Below are 15,830 nucleotides of genomic sequence, written 5' to 3'. Positions count from 1 at the left end.
GAAAGTGTTTTTAACCTCCTTCCTAAATGAATGATTATTTAGTCTTGCGGTGTCCATAATTTCTTTAGGTCACTTACGGAAGTCTCAAATTTGTCTGTAACACCTGATAATAACTTCCAGTACTATTCTAAAATGTAGATTTACTTTATCACATTTTCTTCTAACTTCTACTTGCCCCAGTTATAACAATCTTCATTCTTCTTTTGTACTTATATTATCTCCTTTTAAAACTCAATATTTAGGTCCTCTCTTATAATTGTGCTTAAAATTCATCCTGCAGTAGTGTTAGAGCAGGGTTTCTCAAAGTCATTGTGAGGAACTACCATGTACACTGTAAAATGATTAGCAACATCCCTAGCCTCGACCGGTAGCACACTCTCTCTTTCACAGTTTTTGTTTTTAATCAGAAATATCTGTACACATTGACAAATGTCCACTGGATGGGAAGAAGAATGTGGGGTGAAAAATCCCCTTTTTTGAGACCCACTTGCTTAGAATGTATTAAAGACCTACAATTGAAAATACCTTGGCAAAATCTCCCCAAATTTTCTCTCAAAATAACAGTATATACAGTGTAATATATACAACATCCTGAGTTATACTAATGAAAAAATCTAAGAAAAACTCTATATGATGATATTTAGATATTAAAGTCACTATATTAACTTTTAGGATAATGTGCCACTAATTCCAAATCGTCACTGCTTTCATGTAGTGCTTCTCCATATTGTCTTAATGTTAATCTTTAATATACACAGCCTAACGTATTTATTGATGTGAAAGTTTTTGTTTTATTTTCAACAACACGATCACAACCAGGGGTGATTTTCACCACCAGAGACCATTTGTCAATGTTTAGAGGCAATTTTAGTTTTTACTGCTGTAGGTAGTGGAGTGTGCTATTCACATCCGGTAAGTTTAGGGCAGGAAAACTGGTAAACCTCCTATAATACAAGGCTATGGCCCACAACAAAATTATCAGGTCCAAAAATGTCAATAGTATTGAAGGTGAGACAATTTCTAGGGAGATATTATACCTTGATATTCTCATTTAATATGTTGGTAATGTCATCCAGCATTTTTTCGAAAATGAGAATAGCCTAGTGGCCTTAAATGTCATTGTTTTACTCTTATTTACATTGGACTAAAGAATGAGATCAAATGCAGCTGAATAATTTGGATATTTAAAGTAATAACATTTTTCACTAACGCGCATAGGCTTAATACCTGGATGACAAAATAATCTGTATACCTATTTACCTATAGGTTTACCCATATAACAAACCTGCACATATACCCCTGAACTGAAAAGAAAAGTTAATAAATAAAGTAATTACATTTGTTTTGAAATAAAATACATTTAGAAATGGAAAATATTGTTGAAAATATTCTAAGAATTTTAAATTTATACATTAAAATAAAAATAATCTGAATATTATTACTAATAGAAAATCTTTGTCTTGATCTCAAATTCCAAGTAGAAGATCTTTAGACTATCTCTAGCAATAGCTAACAGAATAAGATTTACAAACCTTGATAGATCATTTTTCATGCCTGTGTCATTTTAAAATAAATTGATGGCTGTTAAAACTTAATTTAGTTGGAGTCTCTTCTGGATCACATATATAGTTTTACAGACAGCCATGTTCAATGAAATTATAATATGTAATACAAGAAATATGCCAGATTTAAAGTAAGAATCTCTTTTAAATGCTCTGATATTCAAAAATCTTTATCAGTTTTGCTAAACTAAGGATTTTAAACAAAACCTTTTAGTTAAGAAAGCATTGGTCTCAATAGTAAATCTGCCAGTATGAATTGCTGCATTTTATTTTTGCCTTTTCTAAAGGACATCTGCCAGAGTAATTAGATTTAAAATCCTGCATGCAATCTAATATTAGATGAAAAGTTTAAACTACCAATGACACAATATTGATGCACAGAGGAATGAATTGATTTTTATGTAATTCTCAAATTGAAAGTCCATCTTTTTATAAAGTAAATTAAATTTATAAATAAATCCAAATAGTAATATTTTAGCTCACTTTTGACAGTAGGTTTTCAGTTTCTGATGTTAACAATGGCATAATTATGATTTGTTGAATAATGGCATAATTATGATTTGTTGAATAAGTGATCAGATAAGGAAATAATTAGAGTCTGCAGTAGCTGCAGAAAGAAAAAGAAGAACTATTTTGATATTGCATACTCAATATGGCACATTCTATGTCATAGGCTTTAATATCAGTTGACTACTCTCTTTAGAAGGAGTACGGTTTGACCTAGACCAGTTTATTCATTTATTTATTTTTGTAATAATTTTTCCTCATTCTCTTTGACACATTGGTTAACCTAAAATTATTGTGTTACTTAAGACATTGACTAAAAATCGTAGTCTTTCAGTTTGTGGCTGCTCACAGGATTTTTTTTTTTTTTTTTTTGCTTTGGCTTACTAAATAATCTTTTATTGGAGTTAAAAACAACAAAGCTAGTGAAGACATATAAATCAATGCCAAAAAAGAGGAGACAGGCCTACTTATATGCCATTATCTTATGTTACTGCCATTGGATAGAAGACAGACACTATCATTTTTAATCAATTGTATACTTCATAAATATGATACAACAAATATTTTTACTTCCAAGATTATACATAGAGTTTTTGTGATTCCTTTGTGAGTGTGAACTATATAGCTGTCCCTAAAACATAATTCAGAACAGAAAGGTTTTATTTTTAATTATATAATTTTCTTGCCCGAGTTATATGGGTTCATAGGTTATAGAATGTATATCATAACTTAATATACATTTTTTGCATTTTTTAATTTACTATATAATTTATTTGTGAAACCAAATTTGATATACAACTATGTAAACCATTAAATATGATTTGGATTAACATCATCTTAACAGACAAATCTAAAAACACTGCGTTTTATTATTTCTATTTCTAACGTTACCTCCAGGTTTAAACTCCCCTAAGTAATTGACTCTATCTATTATGTTTGTATTTTGAAACATCACTCTATATTGTAACAAAACAAAAAATGACACAATTAGTTTTATATATGTATACAAAAATTTTCAGTTTTAAAGGAGGAAATATAAAGTTTTGGAATTTAAAAAAGCAAATGTTATAATATTTTCTCAAATAATTTACTACTCATATTCCCATTGCTTAGTTTCATTAATTTTTACAATCACATTTTACATATCCAAGATGTATTTCCAGGTTTATTTTCTGAATGAATTGCTAGGATCTTAGATGGGTTTATTATTTTGTGCAAGATGCCACTGCTTGATAATTGATTGTTTGTATACCCCATTCTTCAGACTTTTAAAATCAATACCCACACTTCCCCACGAAAAAGAGAAAGTAAAAACAAGTAAGAGTGGATTTCTATATCACGATGACTCATTTTCAATAGAACACTACCATAGGTCAAATGGATGAATGCATAAACAATGAATGGATTAATATCTTTTATATAATCTTGTGCCACAAAACAATGTTTACATCAGTAAGAGACAGCATGTAAAACAATGGCCCATTAAGATTATAATAGGGTTGAAAAATTTCTATCACCATTATGGATTGATCACTCTATGATGTTTGCACAGTAACAAAATCACCTAACCACACACTTCTCAGAACATATCCTCATTGCTAAGTGACAGAAGGCTATATTTTATTTAATGATTGCATAAATATTTGTTGAGAAAAATGTGCACTCTAAGTACCAGGATAAAAGAGATTAATAACAAATTAATGATTAAATGAACCATGATCAACCTTATGATTGAGGTCTATATGCTACATTTGGATTACATCATAAAGGCAGAGGTTAATCATCGCAACTTACACAACAGGATACAGAGTGGACCAGGAGATAATTACATAATAGAATACAGTTTGTAACCTGCAAGATGCATTAGAATTAATTAGAATCAAACCATATTTGTGACTTTGGTTTAAATGTGCAAAACCTATTGATATAGATATAGCCAGGATATTTCTATTGTCTCTCTCTCTCTCTCTCTCTCTATATATATATATTTTTTATTTTTTTTGTGATGGAGTTTCGGACTTGTTGCCCAGGCTGGAGTGCACTGGCATGGTTTCAGCTCACTGCAACCTCCACTTCCAAGGTTCAAGCAATTCTCCTGCCTCAGCCTCCCAAGTAGCTGGAATTACAGGGGCCAACCACCACACCAGGCATATCTTTGTATTTTTAGTAGAGACTGCTTTCACCATGTTGGCCAGGCTGGTCTCAAACTCGTGACCTCAAGTGATCTGCCCCCCCTCAGCCTCCCAAAGTGCTGGGATTACAGGCGTGAGTCACTGCACCCAGTTTGTCTTTATAAATCTTATAGAAATATTTAACTTTTAAAATCAACCACATACAATTAAGTCTTTGATAAAAGTAATTAAGAAGTAAAGAAACAGAAAAAGCAATTTTTAAAAACATATATGAATGATTGAAAGCCAGCAGTAAAATTAAGAATGTATTAAAATATCAATATTAAAATTAGCTATATAAATATTTAATTAATGCAGCGAAAATGTTAAACAAAATTTACAGAAGAAAAGTATGTTAACATTACTGAATCATCTTAAAATCTTATTAAAATTTAAAGTTCTTCTAAATTGAAGTTATATCACAGAAAAAAATAATGTCACCTTAAAAAGTTTAGGATTAGAAATACATAATGATTTTTAAATATAGTCTTAATATATATTAATTATATTTCATTAATGTCTTATTATTTCTTGAATAAACTTTTTTCATGATACTATTTAGGTGCCACATTCTATAATAATATGGAAAACAATTCTACAAAATGTGGCATACAGTAATTTGTAGGTAGTATAGCACACCTTTTATCTCTTTATAACAAAAACATAATGTGTAAATTAATATAACATATTGTCTTTTTTTGTCAAAGAACTATCTCCTTGAAAACCATCATCCTCAGATGCACCTCTAACTTAAAAAGACCTTAGAAACTGTAACAATTGTAAATGCATTATAACTTAAAGAGATATTATCTTCACATTAGAGGCTAACAGGCTTATACCTACTGATAGCTGACAAGTATTATAGGAATCCTGGCAGGCAAATTGCTGCATAAAAATTATGTAATTTACTAACTGTAAAATAACCTTTAGAGTTTAGAATCAGTCAAATAAGTAGAACAGACAATTGTTATCAAAGCCATATAAATGTCTATTAAAATTATTTTTTACTACCCTCATTTTATCTCTGAAGAGACATCTTGTTAAAAAATGAATAATAGACACATATAAATACCTAATTACAAACAGAGTTAAGATTAAAATTCAGCCTTATTGGGGTGGGATAGAAATCAGTACAGTAAAGAATATTTTGGTGCAGGTAGTTTGTTTCAAATGATTCAACCTTCAACATTACTTCACTTAAATTTTAGCAAACTTTCTGCTAAAATTTAAGCATACATACGTATGATACTAGACATATGTCCTGTGTAAGCCTGGGCTAGGGGAGCTCTATTAAATGCTTACATAAACCCCAAAGATGTCCTAAGAAATGCAATTTGGAAAAACTTTGATGTGCTACAGCACGGATTTTCTCATACAGCAACAGAGCAGACACTTGAATGTAGTTATACTCCTGCTTTCCACCTCCCTGTCAAAACAATAAAAAAGGCCACAGGCCTGTGATTCTGGCCTCCAGGGAACTGGTGGCTTGTTTAACCCACACTGCTGCTGCTCAATCCCATTTAGGTTTAGGGTTTATTTTGTATATGCCTTTGTACAGGCTAAATGCTGGTCTAGTTGAAAATCAACATAAAACAACCTTAATAGTATCTCATTTTATTGTGACTTTACTTTTTGTGTTGTTTTGTTTTTTACTTTTGGAGACAGACTCTTACTCTGTCACCAAGGCTGGAGTGCAGTGGCATGATTATGGCTCAACCTCCAGGCTCAAGTGACCCTCCCACTTCAGCCACCTGAGCAGCTGATACCACAGGAACATGCCACCACATAAGGCTGACTTAAAGAACATTTTTTTAGATGGAATCTCACTATATTGCCCAGGCTGGTCTTGAACTCTTTGCCCCAAGCAATCCTCCCACCTTGGCCTCCCAAAGTGCAGGGATTGTAGGTGTGAGCCACTATGCCAGGCCTCTCTCATGGCTTTAAACTTGAACATGCTTTTGTGCTGTGGCTGAGTTTAGGATCACAACCAGCCTGTGATTACTGTGGTCACCACACAGATTCCCTCTTGTTCCATCTTTTATATTCCATCTTCTCACTCTCATAACTGTGTGGATAGTAAAACAATTATCCATACAGGTATGATATTGGCAAAGAAAATTACAAAATGTTTTAATGAGCAAACTCTTTGGGGATGGTAATAATCCTTATACCACCTTCATTGTCTTAAGTATCTCTACATTCTTCTTTAAAAATTAGGAATAAATCTTTCTTGCTCTTTTGTTGTTGTTGAACACCAGAAGGGGATATTCCTTAATTCTCCATAGCTAAGGACAGTACAGCACAATATTCCATTCAGCAGATGAAGTCAGTATGAATGAATGCTTTCAATCAGCAAATTGCTGGTTGTGTTGCAACTCCTAGTTATGATGTTTTATGTATTGAAGGGCTCCAATTAATTAAGGTATTTCTTACAAGCATTTAGAAAGATTTTTTTTCTTGGCATGTGACTTGTAAATTTGTCCTGATATTTTCCCTGTGACAATGTTTTGTGAATTGTAACTCAGCCACATAAGTGGCTCCTCATAATAAAGCCACGTGGTATCCATGTACACATATTTAACAAATCAAAGAAGTGGTTCTCAACCTAATATCTAGAGGAGGTCCTTCTTGTTCACTTTCAATAACTATGTTGAAGAATAGATTCTAAAAAGCTATTACTAAATTTTCCAATATGTTTTGAAATTTGTGTCCACAATATCTATAAATCAATAAATGTATAGAATAGAGCATAATAATCCAATTAACAAATTTGTCATCTAAGCAGGAATGAATGCAATAAATAGGCCTTCTTATTTCAAAATCAACTGCAGAGGTAATGCATTGCCACTAGAATTGTGTGCTGTATTGGTAATAAATTAACAAAAACATTGGGGATAAGAAAAATCTACAAATAAAAGGTGTGTCATTTGTGAAATATAATCACAAAAATGTTCAGATTTTTATAATTAACAGAAAAATTATTGTTTTTATTATCTCCAGTGTTTAACAGACACTATTCATGTATACATACAACATTCTTATAATAACACTTGTGTCCGTGTAAATAGCAGTCTTGCCAAAAAGAATTGATTATCATATAGTAGTTTATAAGTGTTTTCATGCATAGGCTGCAACCTTTTAGAGTGCTATTCTAGTAAATTATTAATATTAACTTGATGAATACAATTCTAAGACATTTCACTTGAAGATATGTTTATTAACTATTAGGTTGGTACAAAAGGCATTGCGTTTTTTGCCATTAGTTTCAATAAAAAATAGAACCAGCATTTAGAAATCTACTTTCAGAAACTTAATAAAATGAGAATTTGTCCTCTTTTACATATAAGAAGCCTGCATAATAAGCATTCTGTTGCTAGTACATAAGCTTCCCATTTTCATCAGGAGCCTATACACTTACATTTCTCTTTTACTAACTTCAATGCATGACTTCTATCTTCAAGGTGATTTTATGCTTCTAGCCACCATGTCTGCATTCCAGGACAGCAGCAGAAAGTGTAGAAAAATAAAAAAGACATACCTCCCTAATGAGTCAACTGCACTTAAGGAGCCATCCCAGAAGTTTCACATGGCTTGTTTTAATACAGCTGCATCCAGATGCAAGGAGTGCTGGGAAATGTGGTATTGTGCTCAGCTAAAGTTGGGATTATGTTAGTGAAAATGAGACCATGAACATTGGAAGGTTAAAAGCAATCTCTCATGACATATACAATAAAGAAATTAAATTAAATCTTTAAGCAATGTGATAAACCTATAGAATGTTAACAGGCAAAAATAGCAACATTAAAAATTATGGTGAGGGAATAAGGTATGATTCATTTGCAGATGGTTTGTGTGTCATTAATTTGGGCAAAAAGTGATAAACTCTTCTAATAGTGACCAAATGCATAAAAGAAATAATAATACACACTATAGATAACAACATTCCATTGTGGCCTATTTACTCTTGTTAAGTCTCTATGGTTAGCATCAGAAATGGACAGTTTTGATAGCCTATGACCTCAACATGTTCAGTTTGATAGTAGAAAAGACAACATAAAGACAAACCAATCAACAAATAAGAATAAAAACTGTTGAAAAAGGACAATATTATCATAAGAACATAAGGATGTAATAATGTATTTGATATATAGTTTATTTATTGTTTTATAGTTTGATAATACATATAAATTTACTGCTCCTTCAATGTTAGAATCAATAGAATTAAAGCAGAAGTAATTAAGCAGATAAAGATCAAAATGTCACCTTTATTACTTATTGTGTGAAAAATAGTCAAAGGCTGGTTTTACAGGGTTGCTCCTATCCATCACCTGATGTGAACTTTCTTAGGAAGCTTCAGGACTACACCAAAGAACCAGAACCTGCTCTTTCACTCTGTTGCATTGTGTGGAGTGCAGACCATCAAGACTGCTCTCTACAAGAAAAAGAAAGGAAATGATTAAGAAACGCACAAAAGTTTGTGAATTGAGAATCGCAAAATAGGTATGAAATTGGTTAGCTTTCTAAACTCACCAATCTCATAACTAACACCTGTCCCCATGCAGTGAATGAGTAAAGGATGGACAGAGTCCATAATGATTATTCTAGGGAAAGCCCTTCTGAGTAGAAAGAAGAGAGTTTTGCAAACAGTTTTGTATAGTTTACTCTTATCTATGCACTGATAATAAATAAGAGTTCCTAAAATTGTCTCTAAAACTCTAGGTAAATGAGATATTTCACTGCTCATGCTGTGTGACCTTCATATCCCATCTGCCTAGACTGTAAATATGCTTTCTGAATTTTAAAAGAATTAGTATACTATGCTTACATTAAGCAAAAAAGTACCCTTATTATGCGGGATCAAGTAACACTCTAAAGATTTATGTTTATGAAAAAACACTGATGATTCTATTTTATTATGTGTCTTCTAAAGAGAAAAATACTTGTGCTCTGCAGCACAATTTTACAATGTGCTATTCTAAATACTTTCATTTAAACAAGATCATTATGAAAATGTTTTGCACACAGAAATATATTTTGAATACTTTTTTAAAAAGATCACAAAGTATATGGTCTCTGTATGTGTTCAATTATTTTAATACTTTCACTATAACAGGAATTCTTAAAGAGGATATGTATTTGCATAATGCTGATAATCCTTTCTCATTTCTGTTTGTGCTTTGGCTGTTGTTATAACCACTGAAAGTAGTAATTATATGAGTGTATTATCCATGATTATCTTTAGATATATGTGCATTTTCTTTAATTAAACTATAAACGCTACATGAAAAATAAAAAAGAAGTCATCTTTTGTCTCTTTGTACAATATTAAAATTTTTTTCTTATATCCAGAGTTTCCCAAATGCCTGTTGCAAAATTTTACTTAGGGAGTAGAAAGTGGAGAATCAATATGGTTAAAAAACTGTGTTACAGGGAAGGAGACACAGGGTAAGCATTTTCCTTATCTTCTCTCCTATATCTACGTGCTGCACAAGCATAAATGATAGCAGTCACATGAACGGGTAGTTTTCAAGAATGTAGAATATTGTGATTAAAAAAAACACTTTGAAACATCAAATAATATAAAAGCCAGTACTACTATCACTATTTTTTACATCCATAGAAGGGAAACTATTTTTAGATATAAAATTCCTTCTAATAGTTGTCCTGATCATTTAACCAATATTTTGATAAAAGAAGGGAAAAATGGATATTCAGTCCAAAGATGGGCATGTATACCCATGCCCACTCAGGCAAAACTTGCGGATGTTCTCTAAAATAACAATTCATTCAACAAATAATTTTTAAATGGCTACTGAATACCTGGAAAGGTTCTAGACACAGGGGCTATACTAATAAACAAGAAGAAACTAACTGACAGGAATGTGCTCACCGACAATGAAATGTCTCCTCAAGGAGCTTGAGCTCTATTTGAAAAGACAGAGAAAAAAAAATATTATTGCATAGAGTGTTAGTTACGTGTGAATTAAAAGACTGGTCAGTACTTGAAGGAGGAGTGACAACAAATCTACTTCCAGTTCTATTTACCTGAACAGATTAATTCTATTTTGTTTCAATGCAACAATAGTCCTATGGTTAACAAGATCCACTACACAAAGCAAAAAGTTATAAAATGCATTTATTTCCTTATATTGCAAATCCATTTTAAGTAGATCTACAAATATACAATAAATAAATTACCTTGTTTCTAAGGTAACATGTAGATTTGTTAATTTCACATAATTTCAGAAGGAGAACAAATGTAAAAATGTGTTTTAGACAGTGGAGATGCATTTTATTGTAAGACTATTTATAATCAAGGTCAAAGTAATGAGCTTTCTATGTCAATGGTCGTCATTCTCTATTTCACCCAATTCCAGACAAACCGGAGTCTTCCAAGTCTCTTCATATATCTGATCCAATAAAATCTACGATGAGTTCAGTTAGCATACACACACACACACACCACACACACACACACACACACCACACACACACACACGACTGCATTGAAATACTTTGCTCTAAGGAAGGAACTTAGTGTATGTGCAACTTGTCTACTTGCTAAGTATGGGAAGACTAATCCTTTAACAACTGCATTTACTTTCTTTCACTTCCATCGTTGCTACCTACTCCTCAGAAATCTACTTAACCAACCAATAAATATATGATATTGTTATGAGAGTTTTGGAAATAATTCCTAAAAATTTACATGGCTGCCTCTTTATATTTGGCAGCTTTATTAAGTATCACCGATGGGAACAACCCTTGAAGAAGGATCAGAATATAAAGCTTGTGAGCCCCGGGTTGCTCAGGCACTGGAAGGACCTGTCAGAATCCTCCCAGGTGGGTCAAAATGGCCGGGCTTTATACCTCATCTCCATTCATATTTGCATATCCGGTGCTCCATGATGACCTAACATTAAGCCAGACAACTGTTATAGCTGAGGCAAACTTTGAAGGAGCTGAGAGCTGAAGGCTGTTTTGTAATATTGCTCCCAGAAGCCGGGGGGGCAAAATATTTTCTTGAAGAGCGATCTGTGTCCATCGCAAAATGTTTTTTTCTTAGCTCTTGTAAAATCGAAATTGTTTGCTTTTGAATTTTTTTAAATGATTCCTTTAAGATTCTTAATACCAAGCTATCACAAGGTCAAGGAATTTTATAAAGAAGTATTTCTATTTATGTAATTTCATAAATACATAAATCAGCACTAAAACATGCCTTTGATACTAACAACTTGGTTTGTGAACCAAATCTGTCATGCAAATACATATTGCTGTTTTTAGATAAGCTCTAAAGGTATTACCAAATCAATTAATTTTATTGTGTATCTCAATATTCTGGTTGATGTATAAGTTTAAATAGAATAAACTATTTGACATTGAAATGTTCTTTATCAAGGGAGAAGGAATACAATTTTAAAGCCACACCGAGTGACACATAGTTGTGAATGATTTATTGGCTGTCTGCCCTTCTGAAATGGCTGCCAGTCAATGTTACATATGACATATTTCAGATAGTGTGAACTCTTTTAAGCAAGTACTTTTCACTATAAAATTACAGCTGAAGATCATGAAAAGTGTGATGTTTGTCTTAATGGGCTGAAAGACCTATTTCAACAGTTACAATAATTCAGAAAAATAGTCTCAAGTCTAGTATTTCAATAATGTTATTTTCATAATTTTAGTCTCTAAAGACAATGCTTCACACTTGTAGAAAACGACTTTTCTAATCATCCTGGATTTCAAAATTCTTTCCATTATTTAATATTTAAATCACTGGCAGAACTTGGCATGAGGACTAGAGAGCTGTCACCAAGCAGCCAGTCATTTTTCTTGGCTTCCCATATGCCATGCCCAGCAATAGAGCATTTCTTAAGGGCTGAGGAATAGCAGCAGTGCTAAACACAGAGATGACATTAACAGGAATGAGAGGGTCCAAGCTGTTTTCCTAGACTGATTCTCATTCATCCTGAATCCAAGCATTTTCCTATCATTATTATAGATATTTTGCTTGTGGTATTATCTATCTTTTGGCAATGTTGATATTTTTCTGATTATCCAGATAAGTAATGTTAATGGAAAAAATCAGATATTAGGGGAAAAAAAAACTCTAGAAATAAATGTTAACCCAAGACAGTAACAATTCAATTAATTTATATGATACCTTAGAGATTATGCCAATTATATTTTAAATGAAATTCTAAAAATTCAACACCTGTGTTTTCTCCTATGATTACATATTCAACTAGGGCACAATTGTAAATGGTTGTATTTGGTCGAATTTTTAGATTGTTTATAAGTTTTACTCTTGCAGACAATAATAATGGAGTTTCTTTGAAAATAAATTTAGTTGTACTATAATCAAGGCATAAATATTCAATTCAATAAAATTAGCAAAAATATTAAATGAAAAGTATATTATATATAAAATGCATAAATAAAATTAAATATCCTGCACTGATCACTTTATGTCTATGGTTACCCTATTGATTCTGTGCACATTTGCATATGGGTATATATGCAATTTTATAAAATGAAGTATTCATAGTGTACATAAATTTAGTAATTATTTTACCCCTTAAAAGTATATGCAATGAGTGGCATTTGTATATAAATTTTGTTAACCTGGAAGAAGAATGTTAGTCAAAAAAACTATGAATTTAACAATTTTGTGGCTAATTCAAAGGGCTTTCCAAAAATGTCTTTTAAAATTTAATTTCATTAATTTTCTCATAGCAGAATATAAGAATGAATCTTTTTTGCTGCAAATTGGCTAGCAATAAATTTTTATTTTTATTATTTTAATTCTGTGAATTTGGGAAATGGAGTCTCATTCTGTATAAATACTATAATACTAATGAGATTGACTCCCTCCTTCTTATTAACAGTGTGCATTTTTACCCTGAGTGAGTCAGTGCATGGTGTGGTGCTATAACTAAAAATGAACATTTCAAAGACGGATTACGTGCTTCCAAATGCCAAATCATCACTAAATAGCTCTGTGGCATAGAGGAAACTTCACAACCTTTTAGTGCCCCAATTTTGTGGAAGAATGGTTAGGAGGCTATTGCAATAACAAAAGAAAATTTGAATAGCTGTATCCAACATGAAAAGATTGTTAGTAGTATTAAATGAGTTACTATAGGTAAAACAATCAGGGAAGTAATTAAAGATAATCTGCACTAACATTGTTTTATTAATTTAAAATATCTGTACACAATCCTTTTATTCATTTGCAATTAGTTTTAGTGTATTTTAGAAAATAAGGTTTATTTTTCATTTTCTCCCAAAAAATTCTTCAAGACAACTTTTCGAACAGTAAATTCCTTCTTTGTTTATAATATGTATTTTAATAAAGTGACTTATCTTCATGATTTCTGGGACATCTGTTCTATCTAATTTATTGTTCAGCATTCGTCTCAGTATTTTCTGGGCAGCATTTAACCCCTCTGTACCGCTGAGTGCCCATATTTCCTTGACCCATTTCACCTTACTGATCAATCCTTCTTTACATAGAAAGTCTAAATTTTTTTTTTTTAGAAATTCTGAGAGTGCCCCAGACCTTGGTCTTGAGTCTTCCTTCAATCTTATTTGTCTTTCCACCTGATCTTAATTATTTACATGACATTATACCCTATCTTTATGGTGACAAATCTCAAAATTATCTCTCTGGCCTAAACTTATCCTTAAAGATTTGGTTGCAACTTATTAAGAAGTCAGGTTCAATGTAATACATGTATTGTTGATTTAATATGCTCATCAAAATATTTAACATTTTATTTTAATGCAAAAAATAAAGCTTTTAATTTTATCTCCTATTTAATAATTTTGACAAAAACATTATACCAATCATTATTAATTATTGCTGGGTTTTAAAATATTATCTGATTAAATATTTTTGACTTTGAAAAATGATAACAAATGCTTCTCTTTTTCTTGTCCCCTTGAACCATACTTGATATTGCTTTTTCCAAATCTGGGCCACAAGTTCAGAACATAACCTGTTAAAATATCTTCTATGTATAAACTATCTTTAAATTTCTTGAAAGAATACTGAGTAACCAAAAGCATTGCTCCTTCATCCTATAAAAGAGAGAAAAATAAAAAAAATCCCATTAATTTGTTATTTTAAATGGTAATTAAATCTATCATGAGGGCTCTTTTATTGGCCAAACTTGTGAACAAAAAACAGCTCAAATTTATGTGTAAATAAAATATAGTGAGATAAAGCCTTTCATTCAATGTGTGATTTTCAGTTCAAAAAAACACACTGATGTTCAAGAACAAAGACTGGGACAATAACTGTCTACAAAATGCTTTTGTTACCAGATTTTAATTCCTTCATCAAACAGACACAGTCAAAGTTGATAGTGTCACTAGATGTAGAGGTCTATCAATATCCTTCCCATGAATTAATATATTCTTAATCTCGGGGAAATTCTAAATCATATTCTTCTAAATTGTACAGTTGACTCCTGAACAACACAAGGTTTAGGGGCATCAAACCTCCCTATCCCCTCCCCATTACCCTAGGACAGTCAAAAATTCACATATAACTTTGGACTCCCCAGAACTAAACTAAGAGCCTACTGTTGAGTGGAAAATCCTTAGTGATAGCATTAACACATATTTCATATGCTATATGTATTTTACACTGTAGTTTTACAACGAAGCTAGCTACAGAAAAGAAAATGTCATTAAGAAAATTATAAGGAAGAAAAAATACATTTACAGTACTACAGTATATTTATTTATCTCGTAAGTTTACAATCCTGTGTTTACAAGATTGGTCCTTCTTCTGAAATGGCAGCACACACAGCTGCAGACCTCAATCTAGGGTACCTATCGAGCAATTCAATTGTTTCCTGTAATGTCAGGACCTATCTCTGCTTCCTGGAAGAAATTTCAGCATCACTAGCAGCACTTTTTATAGGTCTGAAGGTGTTATTCAAGGTTTATGGTACTGCATTAGACATCATGAAAAATACAGGGGGAACATGAGAGACCACTTTTTACTGTGATAATTTACTGGAGAGACAAGCTACTCACAAGAAGATGATTAGCATTATGTGGCATTTTAAGTGAATGCTCACAATACTTGAGTTCACTGCAAGAACAACAGGTGGAGGCTAGGAAATTATTCCAGTAGTACAGTATGTACTACAGTTAATTTTGTGCAATTATGATTTAATTTTGTACATTTGTTTTACTTTTCTCTCAACTTCAATTGGCTGCATGTATGCTCTGTGTGTGCCTACGTCTTGATAAATTTTAGCTTTTTATAATAGAGGCATACATATTTCATTGTATTAAATGATCACTAGTATCTACATATAATTTATGCATTCATGACTTATCTTTTTTAGTTTTTTAATACTTCTTGTGTAGATAGGTCACCTGTTATCTTTTTCAATTTGTCATAAATCTCCAAAAATTTTCTAATATATTTATATGAAAAATCTACATATAAGCAGACCTGCACAGTTCAAACCTGTGTTGTTGAGGAGTCAACTGTATATTATAATTTAAGAGAGGATTCAACTCTTTCATTCTACTGGCAATGGGTTAACATAAACTTTAGTCAGAACTG

Source organism: Hylobates moloch, unplaced genomic scaffold, assembly GCF_009828535.3.
Source record: "Hylobates moloch isolate HMO894 unplaced genomic scaffold, HMol_V3 SCAFFOLD_17, whole genome shotgun sequence".
Classification (NCBI taxonomy): domain Eukaryota; kingdom Metazoa; phylum Chordata; class Mammalia; order Primates; family Hylobatidae; genus Hylobates; species Hylobates moloch.
The sequence above is the reverse complement of the archived record's forward strand: the minus strand, read 5'-3'. Positions refer to the sequence as shown.